This window comes from Vulpes lagopus, chromosome 3 (assembly GCF_018345385.1).
Source record: "Vulpes lagopus strain Blue_001 chromosome 3, ASM1834538v1, whole genome shotgun sequence".
NCBI lineage: Eukaryota > Metazoa > Chordata > Mammalia > Carnivora > Canidae > Vulpes > Vulpes lagopus.
Window position 1 is genome coordinate 42,304,820 of NC_054826.1, and position 20,086 is coordinate 42,324,905.

At 35.7% G+C, this 20,086-nt stretch overlaps 1 protein-coding gene across 2 annotated transcripts in view; it reads left to right on the forward strand.

Moving 5' to 3' along the window:
• Positions 1-20,086, forward strand: part of TENM2 (teneurin transmembrane protein 2) — a 3,550,639-nt gene that overhangs the window by 942,497 nt on the left and 2,588,056 nt on the right. For both annotated transcript variants that reach the window (XM_041750467.1, XM_041750468.1), the window contains exon 6: positions 7,590-7,741. The gene's annotated coding sequence lies outside the window, so the exon portion shown is untranslated. The remainder of the gene's footprint in view (positions 1-7,589; positions 7,742-20,086) is intronic.

The window sequence follows — 20,086 nt, forward strand, 5'->3', positions numbered from 1 at the left end:
CCTTCCCGAATCAGAACTCCTCCTCTTTCACTCAACACTCGTTTCTTCAAAGCACTTACCTCCATCTAAAAACCTCCTATTTATTTGTTGACACACTTATTTCTATTATTTTATCTAGAATATAAGTTGAGTAATTCAAAGACTTGAACTATTGTGGCTTGTACATCATGTCTAACATGACTTGGGGCTAGTGTAGGTACCTAATTGATTTAACTGATTTAATTAATGCATTTTTAAATTTCAAATACTTATTATATACTGATATAGCATTACCATACCTCGTTTTACTTCTAACCCCTTTATAAATACTAACCAATGTAACAACGTAATGAGGTAGGTATTGGTATTATTTTCATTTTGCAGATGAAAAAAAAAAATGGGGTATAGGGAGGTTAAATTACTTGCTAAAGGTCCAGAAAGCTAGTAAGAGGAAGAAAGGGTTTGAGCCCACAGTCCTGTTCCAGGGTGTGTGCTATTAGCACAACAGTTTGCTGACTTTATCATAAGCTATTAAGACAAAGTTAGGAAGAGAAAAGATCTGCAAGGTTTGAGATGGAACCACAATTTAGTCCACTGTGTGAAGGCTGGCTGATTTTCAGGAAGTTCCACAATGTTGTGAGGGCTTTAATATTATGACTTCTCTTTGAACAGTTTGCTTTTCATCTTCAAATTCTAGACTAATTTCTTCATGTCTTGAATGCCCTGACTCCTTAACCAAGTTTCTGAGTTAGTGTTTATTTTTGTTTTAAAGATTTTGTTTATTTATTCATGAGAGACACAGAGAGGGAGAGGGAGAGACACAGGCAGAGGGAGAAAGGCTCCATGCAGGGACTTGATCCAGGATCCCTGGATCATGCCTTGAACCAAAGGCAGATATTCAACCACTGAGCCACCCAGGCGTCCCTGAGTTAGTGTCTATAATATATAGTGTTTATTCAGGGAAGGTAAAAAAATCTGAAATTAGCATTTCCTGAACTATGCTTTTTGAACAGTAGTGTCCCATGATATTTTGATGGGTGTTCCTTTAAAAACTACTTCTGTGATGAGAAAATGTATGACAAAGAGAAGTAAATGGTTAAAAATAAGAATATTTTGTAACACATACAAGAAAAAAATGTAGTATGTGTAAATTGGCCCTAAATTATGAAGCCATATGTTATTTACAAAATGTTATTTTCATATATTTCTAAGGTCTTTTATATTTATTAGAATGCTTTAGGCTAAATTGAATTTTGAGTACTAAATGAGGCAACAAGTGACTAATTCTTCTTTAAATGTTTGAAGAATTGAGGATTGCATTTAAATAATATTTTAAAAGCATTTTTTATTCACGTGTTATTATGGCACTTTTTCTTACTTTACCCAAATAGCCAGTGATGATTTGAAGTTTTCCTAAACCAACTTTTTGCCTCTCCGTTAAGAAAATATGAATCCCTCTCATGGCATTTTCTTTGTGGTCCTATTTTGCCAGAGCTCCTAAAGAAATTCAGCTAAACCTAAGATCTAAACTCTAGCAACCCTACAGCCTGCAGAACCGACATCTCATATAAGAAAGATTTATGTGGTCTATCACCAAAATTTAGCTTTTCAACACAGTTATTAATCAGCCTGTTGTGATCCTAATATTTCTGAATGACACAATTTTCTGTAAACCAGGAAACCTTCACCAGATTAGAAGTGGGGGAAGGGAACAGAGAGGGAGAAAAAGATATTAAACACGACCAGAAAATGAATTATTCCTGGAAGAACTGGGCAAATCTAAAAACTTGAAGTTTTAAAAATAATCAGAGTCTAAGTGTGTGTGTGTGTGTGTGTGTGTGTGTGGTGGTGGTGGTGGTAGGGTTTTTCCTCCCCTCTTCTGCCTCTTCCTCCCCTTCCTCGTCTCCCCATTTCTCCTTCTTCATCTTCACTACTTCCCCTTTTGCCAAACATCTTGTCTCATCTGTCTGATATTCTGTGCAGATTGGTGTGTTGATATTTGTTTTAATACCATCTTCCACTTATTATTTAAATGCTCTCTCTTCCTAAGGGGGGTGTGAGACATAATTATTTGCATTCAGAGTGTGAACCAAAATAGAAACTGGAATTGCCTATTTACAAAATTTAAACTTTGGATGAGGAAAATGGATTGTGAGCAAATGTCAAGTATGTCATCACTGTAGCTGTGTTTTAAGGAGAGATATAGTTTTAAGCAAACATTTAGAGCATTTTTGCCCAATTAAAATTCCTCCATTGTTTTTATATTTGTATGCCTCAGGGTAGAATCTAAATTATTTTTGTTTTCTTTTTTGTGTCCTCCTGTTGTGAGCCCAACTGTAATTTTCTTTGACAGTCTTTATGTTTTCTTCTTATTCCTATTAGTGTTCTGTTTGTTATTTTTTCCCCTTCATATCATTGTCTCCTTTATCTTTTAAACTTTATGGCATCTGTATCTGTTGAGATAATTGGGCCACAATCATAATCTGTGTCACAATCATCATTTGATGGGTATTTCTGCATATATATTTAGATGTTAGAAATGCTTAGGATCTAGACAAAATGAACCAGGCACATGTACCATAGAATTTGTAGTCATCTTTTTGATTTAGTGGTGGGAGAAATACGATTTGGCTTAATTAAATGAAAGAGAGGGTAAGTGAGACAGTGTCATAGAATCTGTTTTAAATAAACTCTTCCATTTAAATGACACACATTGAAAAGAATAGCTAGCAAATCCAGATGGAGAAAATATGCAGAATTATATCACATTAAACAGATTTGTGATTGATTCACAATGGGACCAGGAAATGATATACGTGAAAATGTCATTCACATGTATTCTTTCAGAATACTTTGACCAATAGCCTATTCGACCAGATATTTTTATTTTTTCAAATCTCTAAAACGTTGTAAGCCAATAAATTAATTAGTAGCAACTGAACAGGGTGCTTAATTATGGCAATTTTTTTCATCTGTAAAATAATAACTGGGCCTTCTTCATAGATTTAAAATGAGGATTAAATGAAATTATATATGTGACGGCCTTAGCACAGCATTTAATGCTTACTATATTCCAGGTGCCTAGAGTATAGTAAGCATTAAGTATATATTTATTATTATTACCAATTCATATTTATATAAAATATAAGCTAGGTAATGTGTGAGATACAGAAATACATGGCATGGGCACTGCTTTCAAGGTGATTTCAGTCTAGATGGGAAACAAAATATAGTGTAAAACATATCATACTGGTCAGCATGTAATTAAGTGCTAATTACATAGTAAGAAGTATAAACACTATAGTAGGTTAGAAATAGAAATATGTAATATGAATAATATCATTATGGATGGTAGTTGTTACCATAATAAATGCTTCTGGTAGTTCCAAATCATGTACTGAATTAAAAAGAAAAACCACATCATGCTCACATTTAAATTTCCCATTATGTCTGCTATGATATGCCCTTGTTGATTCCTCACATTTCTTTTTCACATGAATCTAACTCATCATTCAAGACTAATTGCCTTCCCCCGTTACCATTAAGTTGATCTTTATAAAATGTAAAGAGCTTACTTGTACATTGGAAATATATTCCAAACCCCCATCTAAGGTATAAAACCTAGCATTGTCTTTGCCTACACTCTCTTTTGTTTACCTTGTTTACCTGGTCATCATCAATCAGTCCTGAGAACAATCCAAAGTCTTCTTATGATATTTATATGTTCTGTTCCCTTGCCTGGAATGCACCATTATTCTCATTTCCCCATCATTTAATTTACATCTAAAATATTACTGCCTTCCTCCAGTTCTCCCTCCATATCATCCCCCAATCCAGGCCATTGGTCTTTTTCTTAGATCCTTGTTTCCTTCACAAAACTTACTGCATTTTAAAGTATTTTATTTTTTGTTGGAGAATGTGTTTGTTAGCCGTTTGTCTCCCCCCTCCATGGAAATGTAAGTTTCCTGAAGGTCAAGAACTTGACTATCTTACCATTATATCACAGAAGCACTGTAAACATTTATTTTAAAAGTGGATAAACAACCCTGCCCATTTTTTTTCCCATTTCTATATTCCCCAGGATAAATGTGTGAACTGGGATCATTGCTAACACTTGATTACATCTTGAACTTGTCTTTCCTTGATCCCTTTGTCGATGTTGTTCCCTCCCCCTTAGACAGATTCTAATCCTATCTTTTCTGAAAATTCCACCCATTCTTTCACATCATCCATAGAAACTTATTTTTAAGCAAACATGAGCTAACTCTCCCTCCTTTATTTCCTCCACAATGTACTATTTGTTTCTTCTTGTGGTACTAAAAATTTTGAAGTATAGTATAGTTTTTTTTAGCACTTGACTGCCAAAATGAACTTTGCTATCAGTCTCTGTGTCAGGTTTCTTTGAAGCAATAAAAACCATCAGTGGCTAACTTGAGAATTTAAAACAACAACAGCAACAAACATTTGTTTTGTTTAATATCTGGGGCAGCTCATGGAATGGATGGAAGAGTAGAACCACCAGGCTTAAGGAGAGGCAGAAATAGGATAAGTCCTAGGATTAAGGGATTTAAAACAAATTAAAAGAATCATCAGGTTCTCACTGTCACAGAAGGAATAAACTTTTCTACTGGTTCATTGTACTCAGGATTCAAATTCCTGGGGGAGATTTTGACTGACCTAATTTGGGTCATTTTCTACCCATATTATGCTAATTTTATAGTCAGGACCTCATAAGAGTGTCCCATCAAAATGATAGCCAAATGAAGGAATTGTAGTCTCTAACAAGTAATTGAGGTCATCTATATACAGAAGAGAGAGGATGGCTCTGAGTAGGCAAACAACACATTTTGACTATAGAAAGCTTCAGTGAGAGAAGGAAGAACCACTTTTCCCGACCAATTAAAGAACATAACAAAATATACCTTATGTTTAATGGCATAAGCATGCTTTCCTCATGACTGAAACATATTTTTTTAAAGTTTTAAATAAGTGTTATTGTTATGTTTTAAAATATTTTATGTATTTATTCATGAGAGACACAGAGAGAGGCAGAGACACAGGCAGAAGGAGAAGCAGGTTCCTTGCGGGGAGTGCAATGCAGGACTTGATCCTGGGACTTTGGGATTAAGCTCTGAAGGGAAGGCAGACACTCAACCGCTGAGCCACTCAGGCATCCCAATAAGTGTTGTTGTTTTACTACATCATTCTTTTGGAGTTTTTAGACTGAGAGGCAGAATTCTTTTTTTCACTTAGGTCTATAACATGTTAATGTAAAAATGGATAATTAGTAATAGCATTTAAAATTTAACATAATATGATCATAACTTAAAGGTATAAAAGGTTATGGTATGATTTCTACGTATCATCATAACTAGTGATTTATAAGAACTATGTGTCACTACATATTCATTGGCTTGAAACTGAACTCTCATTTAATTCATCCATATTACTAAGTCTAGACCACTGACCAGGTTTTGAAATGCACATAACTCAGTGTACTCCAAGCTGATGGTAGAGAAGTTTAAATAGAGTACATACCATCCACTTATGGGAACAAAACCTACTTATAGCCCTAATAGTTCTTTCAGAAGTAAAACACATGATCCATTTCGACCCATCAACTGTAGCATCTCATCTCTGATAGTACTTTTTGCATGGTGTTTAAGGTAAAAGATAATTAGATTAAAGCTCTGAAGTTATCAAGGAGGAAAACAAGCCCATGTATTGACAACCAGTGCTTTATAAGAAGACTAAAATCTGAAGTGTTACCACCATGCTCATGCATTTCAAACAGGGAACTCTTCTCCCACTGTTTGGGGGAAACTAGAGGAAAACTAGTAGAGAAATCCAATTTATGTGGAGAATTCTGCAAACTACTTTTCAAACCAATGAGTAGCTTAATATACCTGAATGACTTTGTTTCAGAACTTTAAATCAAATAGATTTTAATACTTGATTCATGTGACATTTTACTACCTTGCTAAGTTTCTGTTGCAAGTGTTCATTAGATAAAAATAACTCATTTCGTGAAAGTATTACAAATTCCTAAACATATTTAGGTGTGCTGGCATAGTTACCAATGATGGAAGAGAAGAAGAAAGAGAGCAAGGGAGGGAGGGATGGAGCGAGGAAGGTAGGAAGGGAAAAGAAAGAAAAGGAAAGGAAAGAAAGGAAAGAAAAAGAAAAGATTGCATGTGTATACATATGTGAATGCATATTTATATGGGTGCCTATATATATTACTCTGTGGACACAAACTGGTCCATTTGCAAACAGCCATCTTATCAGCATCTTAGCTTAGCCAAATCCAAAGAAAAACTTGTTTCTTTGTTCAGTCTTAAAAAAAATAAAAGCTGGTGTCTTAAAAAAATACATATGTTACATATATTCATTTGATTTTGATCCAAAGACATATTAAATTGAGACACTTGCAGATTAACTTTAGAAAAGCTTTTATTAATGAGTTAAAAGTAAGTGGGTAAAAATAATTTAGTAAGACTTTCTTAAGGTCTCCTGTGAGCCTGACGTCCCACTAGGCATTGCTTTTCTTCAGAATTTAATTGTGATTTATAGCTATAGGTTCAGGTCCCTCCTCTTAAATAAGGCAGAGAAGTTAAGGTGAAGTCTGCCTCTTCAACTTCCCTACTTAGCTTTCCACTTTAAGCTCTTGCTTTCCCCTCTTCCTGTATGTATGTATGTCTGTGTGTATATATATACATATATATGTATATGTATAATGTAATGTAAAAATATACATTATATATAAATGTATATTTTTAAAGATTTTTTTATTTATTTGACAGAGAGAGTGAGGCAGAGAGGAGAGAGCACAAGAGCATAAGCCAGGAGAGGGGCAGAGAGAGAGGAGCAGACTCTGCACTGAGCAGGGAGCCCAATGTGGGGCTTGATCCCAGGACCCTGGGATTATCACCTGAGTCAAAGGCAGACACCTAACCAACTGAGCCACCCAGGTGCCCTGTATATAAATTTTATACCTGTGTCTCCATTGTTCCAACTTGGTCAACCACTGCACTGCCTTCAGCTCTGTGGTTGGCATTTTTCCTGGGAAGACTTCCTTGACTCTCTCCTCTCCTCCCAAATTTAGGAAATGTGTGGTCTCTACCATAATCACGCACTTCACCTACTACCCTTACATTGATCCCACTACATTATAGTTGCATATTTTCTTATCTTTTGCCCAGCTGCACTAGAAACTCTGGGAAGGCATAAGCAAGTCTTGTTCATGGTTATAACTGTGTGTAGTGGGCACCCCATAAATATGTATTGAATAATGACCTTGCTTAGGTTTTTCTCCCAGCTCTTCTCACCCCTGCCACTTCCTTTCTCAAGCAAAATGCAGCACAGCATCCTTTGTAAATACAGTTCTGGAAACCTAACTGGCCTTATGTATCAGTGAGAGCTTTCTCCTCTTTTTTACACTACTTGGATGTGTCCTAGCCTCCCCATCCTGACCATGTATTCAGCAGGTTGACTGCTCTAACAAGATGTTTCTGTTTTATATTCCTGAGTGCACAACATCTGAAGCAAGTACAAGGTGACTTTGCTGTTAACTCAGCAATCTTTCAAAAATGTCTTTTCCCCCCTTTTAGGTCCTTAGAACACTGTCATTAAGGGCTGAGGGGTGAAGATACATTAGATAAGAAAATAGCAGACAGAGACCCTGAAGCACTTAAAGAAACCTCAATCTGCAGGAAATCTTCATCTTGGCACCAATCATCAGAAAACCTGTTCTTTACCACAGGTAGGTCTGTCAACATATATTTCTTTTGAGATTTTCTACAAATGTCCTTCATAGGAAAGAGAGTTTTAGTTTTCCCTTACCTCTAAAATGAAAAATAAAATTACTTTCACTATCGGAAAGATTTTACTAACGTCCTTTTAAATGGAATGATTTTATTTGGCAGGAAATGCAATAGTTTCTACATTGCATGGTGACTTCTCATCATTTATTCTAAAAAAAGTTGTTTTAAATGATGTGGTGTATTGACAGCCATTTTGTTACTTCTACATCTAACCACTGAAACTCTATAAACATAAAGATTCTGTTTTTCCAGAAAAGGGGTTCATTCGGTTTCAAATGTAAGCAGATGTGGTTTAAATTGGAGTAAAATAAATATAAAAAATTTTCAGTTACTATTGTCTTGTCATCTTAATGAGGGAGACAGCCTTAGTATGATAGAAGGTGTTAAAGAAAAAAAAAAGTCATTCAATGACACTTGTTACAAATGGTAAGGTAGACATTATTATGGACCATGACCATAATTACAGTAACCAATGCAATGGGATTTTACAGCAGGGGAGAGAGATTGGTTCACTTCTGAATATAGCACAGGCCACTGGGAATTTAAAACCAAGAGGCATGGTGGGGGTCAGTGGATAGAAAATTTTGCTAAAAGGAATCATGAGGATTCATGCTGAAGACAGTCCAAAGTGATCAGATATCACCTGGGAGATGGTGGAGAATGAGGAAGCTGATCAGAGAGCAAAGGTGATCAGAAATTGAGGATGGGTGTGACGACAGTTAAGATGACTTAACAGGGTTTTTGTGAAAACTCAATTTTACAAGAAAGTGAACAAGTATACCTAGAATAAGGTTTAGGAGACTGACTCAAGTTTGGTCAAGGAAAGAATCTTTGTCAAAGTTTAGGCTTTTTGTTTGTTTTCTTGCAATTTGCAGTGTTGTAGAAAAGTCACATCAGGTTTAATGATACTTTTCACCTGAGTCTGTTTCTTAGATTCCTCCATATATAAAACGGCTGGTTTTCTCTCTCTCCTTTTTTCTTCTGGGATGCTTCAGAGTAAATTTGCTCATCGCCAGAAGGAGTTATAAATCTATTGCTTGAAAAGTAGTGGGACTTGGATTCAACTGAAGGTGATGTTAGAATCCTCAAGATGTAGACCCATCTAAGGTTAACCTGCTATGAAGATTATGGGAGGAGAATCACCAACAAATTCATTAGCTCAAGCCTTTGTCAAAATAGTTGCAACATGAGAGTAGCTCTAAAGTGAATCTCCTGGAGAAAGCAGACAGCTTTAATATTTTATAGGGCAGATTAGGGCAGATCAAAGTTCAGTTTCATTCCGAGAATATTTTACTGTTTAATTTCTTGGAAGGTATGGGGAAACTTTGGTTGTGTTTAGCAGTGTCTCTTACATTTTCCAGCCATAGTGCGTGAAATTGCAGAGCTATTTATCACCATCATCATATTGTTTGGATATTCAATCTATTGACATGATTTATCAGATTTTATAGTAGATAATGGTCTGAACTGATGTATGTGCACCGTGCTTTCACTATATTTACATCATATCTTTTGAGAGGCCAAACACTCTCTGGGACTACTGAAGATTAAATCAATAACAGAATCTTTCTTTTACTGCTCTTAGTACTTTCTCATTCACAAGTGTCTAGTAATGTAGATCTCTAAGTATTAAATATGTTTGCCATTGCTGTGTCATATGTCAATGTGAGCTAATTATCATCCATGTCAACATTCCTTTTTCCAATTTTGCAGTTCTCTCAAGCTTTCAAGCTTTATACTATTTATATAATTATTTTTTGATTCTCCATCTCTTTTTCTATCCTGATTATACAGTCATTTGTTCTATTGTTTCTACTTTAAATCAAGTCTTTCACCCATTTTTTGGCAGAATCCCACTGCAACCTCATCCTTGCTCAAGCTTTCATGACCTCTCTTCTGAACTAGCACATTTTATTCCAAATAGGTCTCAATTTCTCTACACTAAAACTGAACTTCAGCCTATACTCAGGTAAAATAATTAGATTCCTTAAATAGCACTTCTATTATTTCTACCAGTTCATAAAATTTTAGATGCATCTCATTGTTTTAAACTTGAGGGGGATAGTATTTTCACCTCTGAAACCTCATGTGATCAGTGCATTTATACTCAAAAGTGTAGTGTTGAATGTATCAGAAATGAACTAATTGCATTTTTAAAGGATATAGATTCCAAGAAGTTTATATGTACTCACTCTATTAATTAATTAGAATTTTTAACAAAATAACAATGCCTTAGAATTTTCATATCTTTGGAAATGAAGTGGGAAGGGAGAGGTGGAGGTTTGAAGCAATTTGGGGTAAATTCCTAGTTAGAAAACAACTTCCTAAATGAAGATAAAATACAAATCTGAAATGTGATAGTGTAATGAAGGGGACACAGGGAGAGGAATTTCCAGATTATTCTGCACTGATACAAATGAGTAACAATACTCCTTTTAATTTTTTTTAACTCAAAGTATAAGTTTTCTTAATGGGTCTCTTTCCTAAAGGGAAAAAAGCTGCCAACCTATACAGTTTTATCACTGGCCTGAGGCATTATAGTTTATTTCAACCAATTAAAATAACAATTACTGCAGGAAATGCTAATAGGAGCACTCTTATGCTGGTGAGTTTCCACCAGGCCTCTTATGATTAAAACCCCTCAACTTCAAATTTTACTTATTGCAACGACTACTTTGACTTCAAAAGAGCTTGTACAGTAATTTGGAAGAGTACATTCTATTTATTCTCTTCATTTTCAATTTTTTGTTCTTTTTGATGTCTTACAGAATCTTTTCTAGAGTATTATAGCCCAGGTTTTACCTCTCCCTACTCTTAATGGGGACACTCTATACTTACCAAATTGTAATTTTATAAAAGCCAGTACCAGGCTGCCTTAGTCTGATAGGGGGACTATGGATTGTATTGTATTGAAAATGTTAAGATATTTCCATAATTTCCAGTGAAACCTGCTTTATTGCTGACAACAAAATCATCCTTCCATGCATCCCAACTTGACATATGAAAAATCTCAATGGTAATAGTGATTAACATATCTTTTGCATTTAAATTACTATGTTTTTTAAGAAGAGAAAATTGTACATTTGGTGGGTTGTTTGCCTAGTCAAATAAACATATATCAGGATGTACAATCTAGTAATTAGGTGCATTTATCTACTTCTGACACCACAGGAAAATACTCTGAATGAAAACTCTAGGGGCAAAATACTCTGACTTTTATTTTCATAGCGAAATGAGTGCTTATACCCAGACATAGGAAGCATTTGTCTAAGTGGTTGTTTACTTAAGGTGGAGTAATGTATTTGAAATAATTTTTAATAGTATTTCCTACATATTTTATGGTTGTGTTTGCCTTATGGGTCATCATCTTAGTAGAATATGTTCTTATATTTGGGGAAAGAAAAAAAAAAAACCACAGCTGTGTGACTAGAACATTTCTATTGTCCTAAAAATTCTTAGGACTTAGGTACTTAGAGATTATTTAGCATTTAAAATTACCTGTGTTGACCTATGTCCAACGGAAAGAATGCTAAAAAATGTAAGATGTTCCATTGTGACATGTGTTCTACAGTTAAACATGTAAATTCAGGTATTGAAGTTTTCAGTACATACTTCACTCAGGATTAATAAGTTTTGAGGGGGTGGGGTGGGTTGTTTTAGTCAAAATTCATAAATGATCATAATATTTACTTTTCCTTAAAAATATTCGAGTATTACTATAAATATTTACAAGGTCAATGAATACAGATCCATTTATTATGCCTGGGAGCTTGGTAGAGGTATTTGAAATTGAGTCATGAACTAACAGTAGCTTCCCATGAGATGATACTACCCTCATTATCCTGGCCCAACAGACTCAGGTATTCCAGATAATCTGTGGAAACTATGTTCTTTCAATTTTCTGATACTCTTTCATTTAACAACTTTATTTTCTTGATACCACCTAATTTTAAATATAATAACATAATTGACTCCATTCAGGTCAGACATATGTTTCAGTTGACTCCATTTTACTGAGCTGACAGGGAAAAGAAAAATTAATTTGTTCTTCATTTCTAAAGAGGAGGGTAGATCTGAAGAAGAGCAGCTTCTGTTTTTGTGAGGTTGGGTGTGGATAGGATGTCAATCTGAGAGCTCAGAGTAAGGTTAAGGGCATTAGATGCTTAATGATGAGGGAGAGATTTCAGTAAGAGAGAGAATCTTTGAGAAAGGAAGGAATAATCAAATAAATTTCTTCATTCCATTTATGTCTTCATAAAACATTAGGAAAATCTTATAAAAAATTACTCAGCAATGCTATTGGAGAATGTGACGTAATAAAAAATAGTTATTTGGTTTCCATACCCATTTCCTGGGATAGAACTCCTAAAACTCTATAGTTTCTTGAGTGCTAGGAGTGAGAAGAATATTTTGTGTTACTCACAATAAGCCCCATTACACTATACCTGTGTTTATGCTAAAGAGTGACCCTTGGAACAGGAGATTGGAGATTGGTTGCTAGAGGAACCAATCATGTGATTAGAGGGTTTGGAGTTTCAGCACAATCCCCCAATCCTGGGGAGGAGAAGGGGGTTGGGGACTAAGTGAACCACCAATGGCTAATAATTTAATTTTCCATGTCTAAGTAATGAAACCTCCATAAAAAAAAAAAAAAAAAAAAAAAAAAAAAAACATAAAAGAAAAGGTTTGAAGAGCTCACAGGTTGGAGAACACAATAAGGTAGTGGGAGGTTGATGCATCCAGAGAAGGTATAGAAGTTCTGTGCACACTCCTTATATTTTTCCCTATGTACCTCTTCATATGTCTATTCATATGTATTATTTATTATATTATTGTTGAAAACTGACCTCTGTGCTCTGGAGTTAAAATATAACATAAAAACAATTGGGTGATAAAGAGGAATGATAGTTTTATTAATTTGTCAGCCAAAGAAGGCTGCAGCAGGCTAAAGCCTTCAAAACTGCAGACTCACCCAGGGTAAAGTCTGAGGGATTTTATAGGAAAATACAGGATCTGGGTGGTTTTGATAGCAATCTGGTGTGTGGTGCCAGCAACGTTCCTCATGTCTTCAAGGTAGTCTCATGACTAGTGCTGACACTGGCCATCTGATTCTTGTTACTAAGTATACATCGAGGTCAGCAAGATGTCAATATCGATACTGAGTTCCTGAAACAAAAGATTCTACAGAAAAACAAGTGAAGGGGAGTGGGAGGCTTCAGAATGAAGAAAAGAAAAATGTGTTCAAAGTCAAGCTTGCTGAAGCATTAACGTGTCCATCTTAATTACCATCCATCTTTTACTTTTCTATAGCAGTTTCAATATCCTAACAAATTCATAAATGTAAATATTTTCCTGAGTTCCATGAGCTTTTATAGCAAATTGCTGACCTAGAGAAGAGGATTGCAGGAACTCTAATTTATAGCCGGTCAAAGTATGGGAGGCCTGGATTTGCAATTGGGGGCCCAAAACCTGTGGGCTCTGAACAAATTCCAGATAGTGTCAGAATTGCTCAATGAGCAAGAAAAGCCAACACATTTGGTGTTAGAACTGCTGTAAGTAAAGGAAACAGGAATTTTTCTTTTATTTTTTTTTTTTTTTTTTTTATTATTATTTATTTATGATAGTCATACAGAGAGAGAGAGAGAGAGAGAGAGAGAGAGAGGCAGAGACACAGGCAGAGGGAGAAGCAGGCTCCATGCAGAGGGAGAAGCAGGCTCCATGCACCGGGAGCCCGACGTGGGATTCGATCCCGGGTCTCCAGGATCGCGCCCTGGGCCAAAGGCAGGCGCCAAACCGCTGCGCCACCCAGGGATCCCAGGAATTTTTCTTTTAGAGGAGAATTTGGAATTTGTGCTATTTGGTTGATTGATACATGTAGGTATGATGGCAGGAACTGGCTGAGAGCAACGTAGTATTTTATTTTATTAATCTACATTCTGCTGATGATCTCATCTCATTACCTATAGATGTGATTCTCAGTTTATTTGAGGGTCAAAGTCTGAAATGCCTGGTACACACTTCTGAAATTAACATTAGGGGATACCTTCAGTAAGATTCCATTCCAGTAGAGTATCTGTCTGTAGATTCTCAACTCTTTTCCATGATTGTGTTATGCATTTGTTATTAGCGAGGAGAGAGAGAGAGAGAGAGAGAGAGAGAGAGAGAGAATTATCATGCTAATCAGAAAGAAGAATATACTAATGATAATTGTTTATTATAGCTGAACATTCAATTTTTTGACATTCAAGAAGCAATAAATATTTTAAATATGTTAAACCTTTTCAATAAAATATTTTATAAGATCTTTGGCAGTTTTAAGGAATATATATATAATAATCTCTATAGTCAATTCTTTTTTTTAAGATTCATTTACTTGAGAGGGTGTGTGGGTGTGTGTACACATAGGAGGAGGGGTTAAGGGAGAGAGAGAGAGACAGAATCGCAAGCAGGGTGCTAACACAGGCCTCCATACCACAACCCTGACACCATGACCTGATCCAAAAGCAAGGGTCAGATGTTTAACTGACTGAGTCACTCAGGCATTCCTCTATATCAGGTCTTATGTCACTGCCACTAATTAATGCCAAGTACATAATATTAGTTGTAATTCAATGGATGTGGTGGTAAGGATGATGGGTAGAGGTAGGGCATAAAATAAGTATTGCCTAAAGATTACTATTTATTTAAGTGGATAAGTGTGTTGTTTATTTATACCAAGAATGACCAGAAAGAAAGTTTTATGGGTTACTTGTTTAAAATACGGATTCTTAGTCCTTACATAATTAATCCTATGGAACTAGAATCTGCAAATATGGAGTGTGGAAATTCGAATTTTTAAGATCTAAGTTAAAATTATGCACTGTAAACTGTGATAATTAACTTGTACCTTTGGAACTTGTAGACAATTTCAGACAGGTATTCAGAAGAAGACAATTCAAAATACTACCTTTTATTATAAGCAGGAAATGTTGGCATTCAGTACTGTTGATTGAACACAATAAACCTCTTACTTTGACTTGTCTTCATTTGGAACTATTCTATCTTGGCACAATACTCTGCATTAGAATTGACTAGTAACAATAGCTACAAGAGTAGCAAACAAAACAATCAAAAAACAAAACAAAAAGATTACGGTTGCCATATATACATTTACTCATTCAACAATTATCTATTTAGTGACTAAAATGTACACAATGGATCCCCAACATTACAGTTGCATTACTGAAAGTTAAATGACTAGCATTTTACAGTACTTTCTTCATAGTAAAACTTGAAGGTAATTTATTTAATAAACATATGCATAGTCCTTAATTTTCTTGATAGTTTAGGCTAAAGTATTGTTTTCATTGATTCTTTTGCAACATCACCTCAGTAATCTCCTTTCCTGAAATAAGAGACTCAAGAGACTATTTAGATATCTTGACATAATGGAATAAAAACATAGTTTTAAAATTATTTGGTAATTTAAGTCCCATTTGCATATAAAAACATGTTAAGCAGTTTGTTAGGTATTTACTTTCTATTAAATAAGAATTAAGTCAGGACTTAGCAGAATCTGCTTTTAAACTCTTTCCTAAGTAATTGCAATTTTGTAAACCTAGTCTCTTAATCTACAACCTAGTGCCTTTATATTATATTTGTAGTACATTATTAGAATAACAGTTGGTATTTATAAAATTAAAAAAAGTAAATGATTCCATGACAACTATCTATGAAAATTATCACTTGGAATATAATATTAATTTATGATGATACTATGTTTTTTTTAAAAAAATATAACTTCATATCCTATGTAATGATACAACTATGGTATAACACTTCAAACTTATTAAAATTAGATTGATTTTATATTTAGGTATAGTAAATAAAACTTTTTGGATACAATAAAAAATTCTATTGTTATCCATGTTGTGCCCAAGATCGTGAATCCGAGAAACCACCGAGGAGCCGACACCGATGCAAACACACGAGGGTTTATTTACAAGCTCGAGCTTGGGTCCAAGTGTACCCGACACAGCGGAGCAGGGACTCGGACCCCAAGACTAAGAGCCGTAGCAGCTTTATAGGGACCAGTGGCCAATGGGATACGCAGAAAGTTGCACAGTCATGCTGGTCCGGAAACTCGCAGGTGGCCGATTGAGTTACTTTTTTTTTTTTTTTTTTTTTTTTTATGATAGTCACAGAGAGAGAAAGAGAGAGGCAGAGACACAGGCAGAGGGAGAAGCAGGCTCCATGCACCGGGAGCCCGACGTGGGATTCGATCCCGGGTCTCCAGGATCGCGCCCTGGGCCAAAGGCAGGCGCCAAACCGCTTTGCCACCCAGGGACCCCCAATTGGGTTACATTTTACCCTAAAGTATCCATTGAACTGGCCTATCACTGAGCCGATTTCTGATTAGGGTGTACCCTGGTCTTGACCAGGGTGGGGCAGTGCCCTAAGCAATAAGCAGGCCGGCCTATCACTGAGCCAGTTTCCGATTAAGGTGTGCCCTGGTCCTGACTAGGGTGGGGCAGTGCCCTAAGCAGGTCGGCACAGGCAGGTACAGCACAAAATGGGAGTCAGTCCTGCTCTGCTTGGCCAGGGGTAGGGGATTTTTGTTAAATTTCCTGGGTCCCACAATCCAAGTAGAAACTATATAAGGGGATGCTTATATATAAGGGGATGATCAGTCAGTTGAGTATCCAACTCTTACTCTCAGCTCAGGTCTTGATCTCAGGATTGCGAATTAAAACCCTATGTTGGGCTCCATGCTGAGTGCGGGGCCTACAGAAAGAAAGAGAGAAAGAGGAAAAGGAAGGGATAAAAAGAAAAAAAGAAACTATGTAAATTGGAGGTATTTTCCCACTAATATTTATAAATTTCTCTCAAAATATTTAAATATTTCATTTGAAGTTAAGTATTTCAGTACATATGCCTAAATAGAAGAATATTATCAAATAGAATGAACTCTTCAAAAATTAAATAACTCTGAAAATAAGTGAACACCTGAGGACCTGTTGGAAAGGAATCAGCAAAAATTAATAAACCAGATGAACCATTTGTAAGACAAAGTGCAAATATCATTGTAGGTAGAATACCTATATATTATGTTTTATCCACTTACACCTTTAATGTTACACTTTTATTCTTTACATCTTAATAAGGTTAATAAAAAATAAAAGGTTATATACATTTCATTGAACCATAGAAAATATATTGAGCTAAATTTTAAATGAAACAATCAAGAATAAAATTAGTGAAAAAATTTAAAAAGGTAATTAGAAATTACTTGGAAATAGTGCTATGGAGTTTTATATAAGTGATATTAATGGTTGTGTTAATAAGACATAAAATATCCTAACCAGTTTACCTAAATCTGCCTCTTCCAGAAATTAGGGCTATCTCTGGACTATTAAGTTATGTGAGACAATAATTTCATACACAGAGGTGCATATATCACTGATTGGAAGATTTTCTTAGAAGTTTAAAAATTTTGGTGGTTTACTCACAGATTTTTTATTCAACGTCAATAATGTGCATTCAGCAAGATTGAAGACCTTTTATTGTTTTTTGCAGCCAAAAAAGAGTGGCACAACCCACCTAGCATCTTACCTATGTCTGTTACTTTTACACATCTGGCCCATATCAAATTCAAAAGGACGTAATACTTCCAGAAAATGACCTCAGCTTTCATATGTCTGGTGTGCCTGCATTTCTGGGAATGCAGAGCTGGGACTGTGCTCTAGTACTGTATTGTCAATAGTACATTCTGCAATGATGTGTTCTAAGTCCATGTGATTACTGAGCACTAATATAAATGTGACTAGTCTGAAATGGGAGGTACCATAAGTAGACCTATTCACTGTATTTCAATAACATATTATAAAAACAGAAATAGAATATCTCATATTTTATACTGATTACTGTTAAAATCATATCTTGGATTTATTGGGATAGATAAGACCTATTATTAAAATTAATTTGAATTTGTTTTTGTTTTTCTATGACTACTAGAAATGTTTAAGTTACATTTGTGGCTTGCATTATATTTTCACTGGATGGAGCTGACCTAGAAATACCCTTGATAAGTAGTTTATGGATTTTTTCTCTTTCTCTTTCTCCTCTCCTATGTCCAAACTACCAAAGCATCCTCTGTCTTTGTAAGGTGCACTAGGAGGTTTATAGAACTATTTATATTATCTTTAGAGTACATTTGATCACCATTTCTAGATTTTTAACCTCATTGAGAACACAGATGATCATATTGGTCAAAGTACCCCTGGCAGCCTAAACAGGGTGACCTGTACAATAATTTTTGTTTGGTTGGTTTTTAGTTGATATGACGGTGGAGTGTTTTGGCTTTCAATAATCGGAGGTAGAGATCATAAAATCACGGGCTTACAGAGGCATTTTAAGTAAGTAAATGGGTGAAAGGTGAAATGGATAAGATAAGAGAGTATTAGAGTATTACAGACTGATAAACATAAGCAAATACCCCATCTAAAGGAAGTTCTAGATGCTTAGCCAACTTGTGTCATGCAGGTATTCTAGTGTAATGGTGCCAGATTTTCAAGATGTTCAGGAGAAACTCAAAATCCAAATCATTAATTACTTATTAAAACTCCTTAAATATTAACATAATAGTCCACACCTTTTTACAAACATATCCCAGCAAAAGTATCTCTGTGGGCTGGATCTGGCACAGAAGCCAAACGGTTTTCCCTTCCAGAAGTTTCCTTCTTTGTTTTAGAACTGCTTTCCCTGTTATAGCTAAAGAAAATGTAAGGTAAAGTTGCATATGAGCCCCACAAATTAGTCACAGACAAAAAAGAAAACCACAGGAATTCAAAGTTTCTGACTATCCTTCACGTTATTGAATCTGCCAATCTCTGTAATTAGGAGATGGCATTAATCATTAATTAGAAAAGAAACCCTCAGTGAACAGTGTGAGATATCTCCGTAGGAACACCACTGGCTTAATCTCAACGAGAGTGAAAGATATGGGAGTACAAAACAGATTTAGTGCATATCTCTGTAGGTCTGATTTAGGTAGCTAATGTTCTATCCATGTAAAAACCAAATAAAACACATTTTTCCTTCTGTGTATAGCCATATTTTCTCTTTCATCCTTTTCTTTTAAATCTTTGGTGATATGTTTCTGTTTGAATGAGGTAGTCCGACCTATAGTACTCCTAGGAGTGAAATATCTTCTCTACCTGCAACATCAAACACTGAAACAAAAGAGCAGTTGTACTGAGTTCATTGAGATTCACTGAAAAGTGTTGCTCGCCTGCAGAGCAGGTGAAAGTTTCCTGCCGGTTTCTCATTTAGGGAAAACCTCTTGGCTCGTGCCTCAAGAACTGTACAAGCCTCTAAAGTGCAGTTGTGAGGACTAGATACAGTTTTTGCCTATAGAGATAGTTAAGTTATATAATGGAATAAGGATCAGAGAATTAATGAGGAAGGAAAAAGGGAGATAGGATGGACTCAAGAGTCTGAGTCTTTTTCTAACAAGCTGTCCTCATGTATTTTTCCCCCATCTGCTGGGGAGTTTGAAATACCACCTTGTTGGAAAAGTGCTTAAAGAGGAGTATGTCTCATCCTTCTAAGCCAGCTACATTTTACCTTACATTTGAGAAGAAATATTTGCATCCATTTCCATAAAATCTTTTACTTGTTTCAGACCTTTCAAAGGAGTCCTGAGAAAGCACCATGTAATATAGAAGCAATCAGGGATGGCCTGGATGTACTCAGGGAAAAGATGGCTGGTGTGATTCATTAACTTATAAGTTTGGAAAACAAAAGCAGATTCTATTTACTTGGATGGATGAAGTTTCTTACTTTAATGTGGCAAAGAATGTCGTTGTACAATACTTTTATTATTATTAAAAATACCTCACTCACGGGATCCCTGGGTAGCGCAGCGGTTTGGCGCCTGCCTTTGGCCCAGGGCGCGATCCTGGAGACCCGGGATCGAATCCCACGTCGGGCTCCTGGTGCATGGAGCCTGCTTCTCCCTCTGCCTATGTCTCTGCCTCTCTCTCTCTCTGATATCTATCATAAATAAATAAAAATTAAAAAAAAATACCTCACTCTGTGCCAGCACAGGTGTAAGGGCTTACCATACACGGTCTCATCTAATGTTCCCAGCTTGAGGAAGAAATTGTCATTGTCTCTGTTTTACAGAGGCTTAAAATGGTTGTCATTTGCCAGTTGATCTCACTATCGCCCAGCAAGTAATTGGCAGTCTAGGATCTGAATTAAGTCTGCTCTGACTCCATAATTAACTCTTATAAGTAACAACT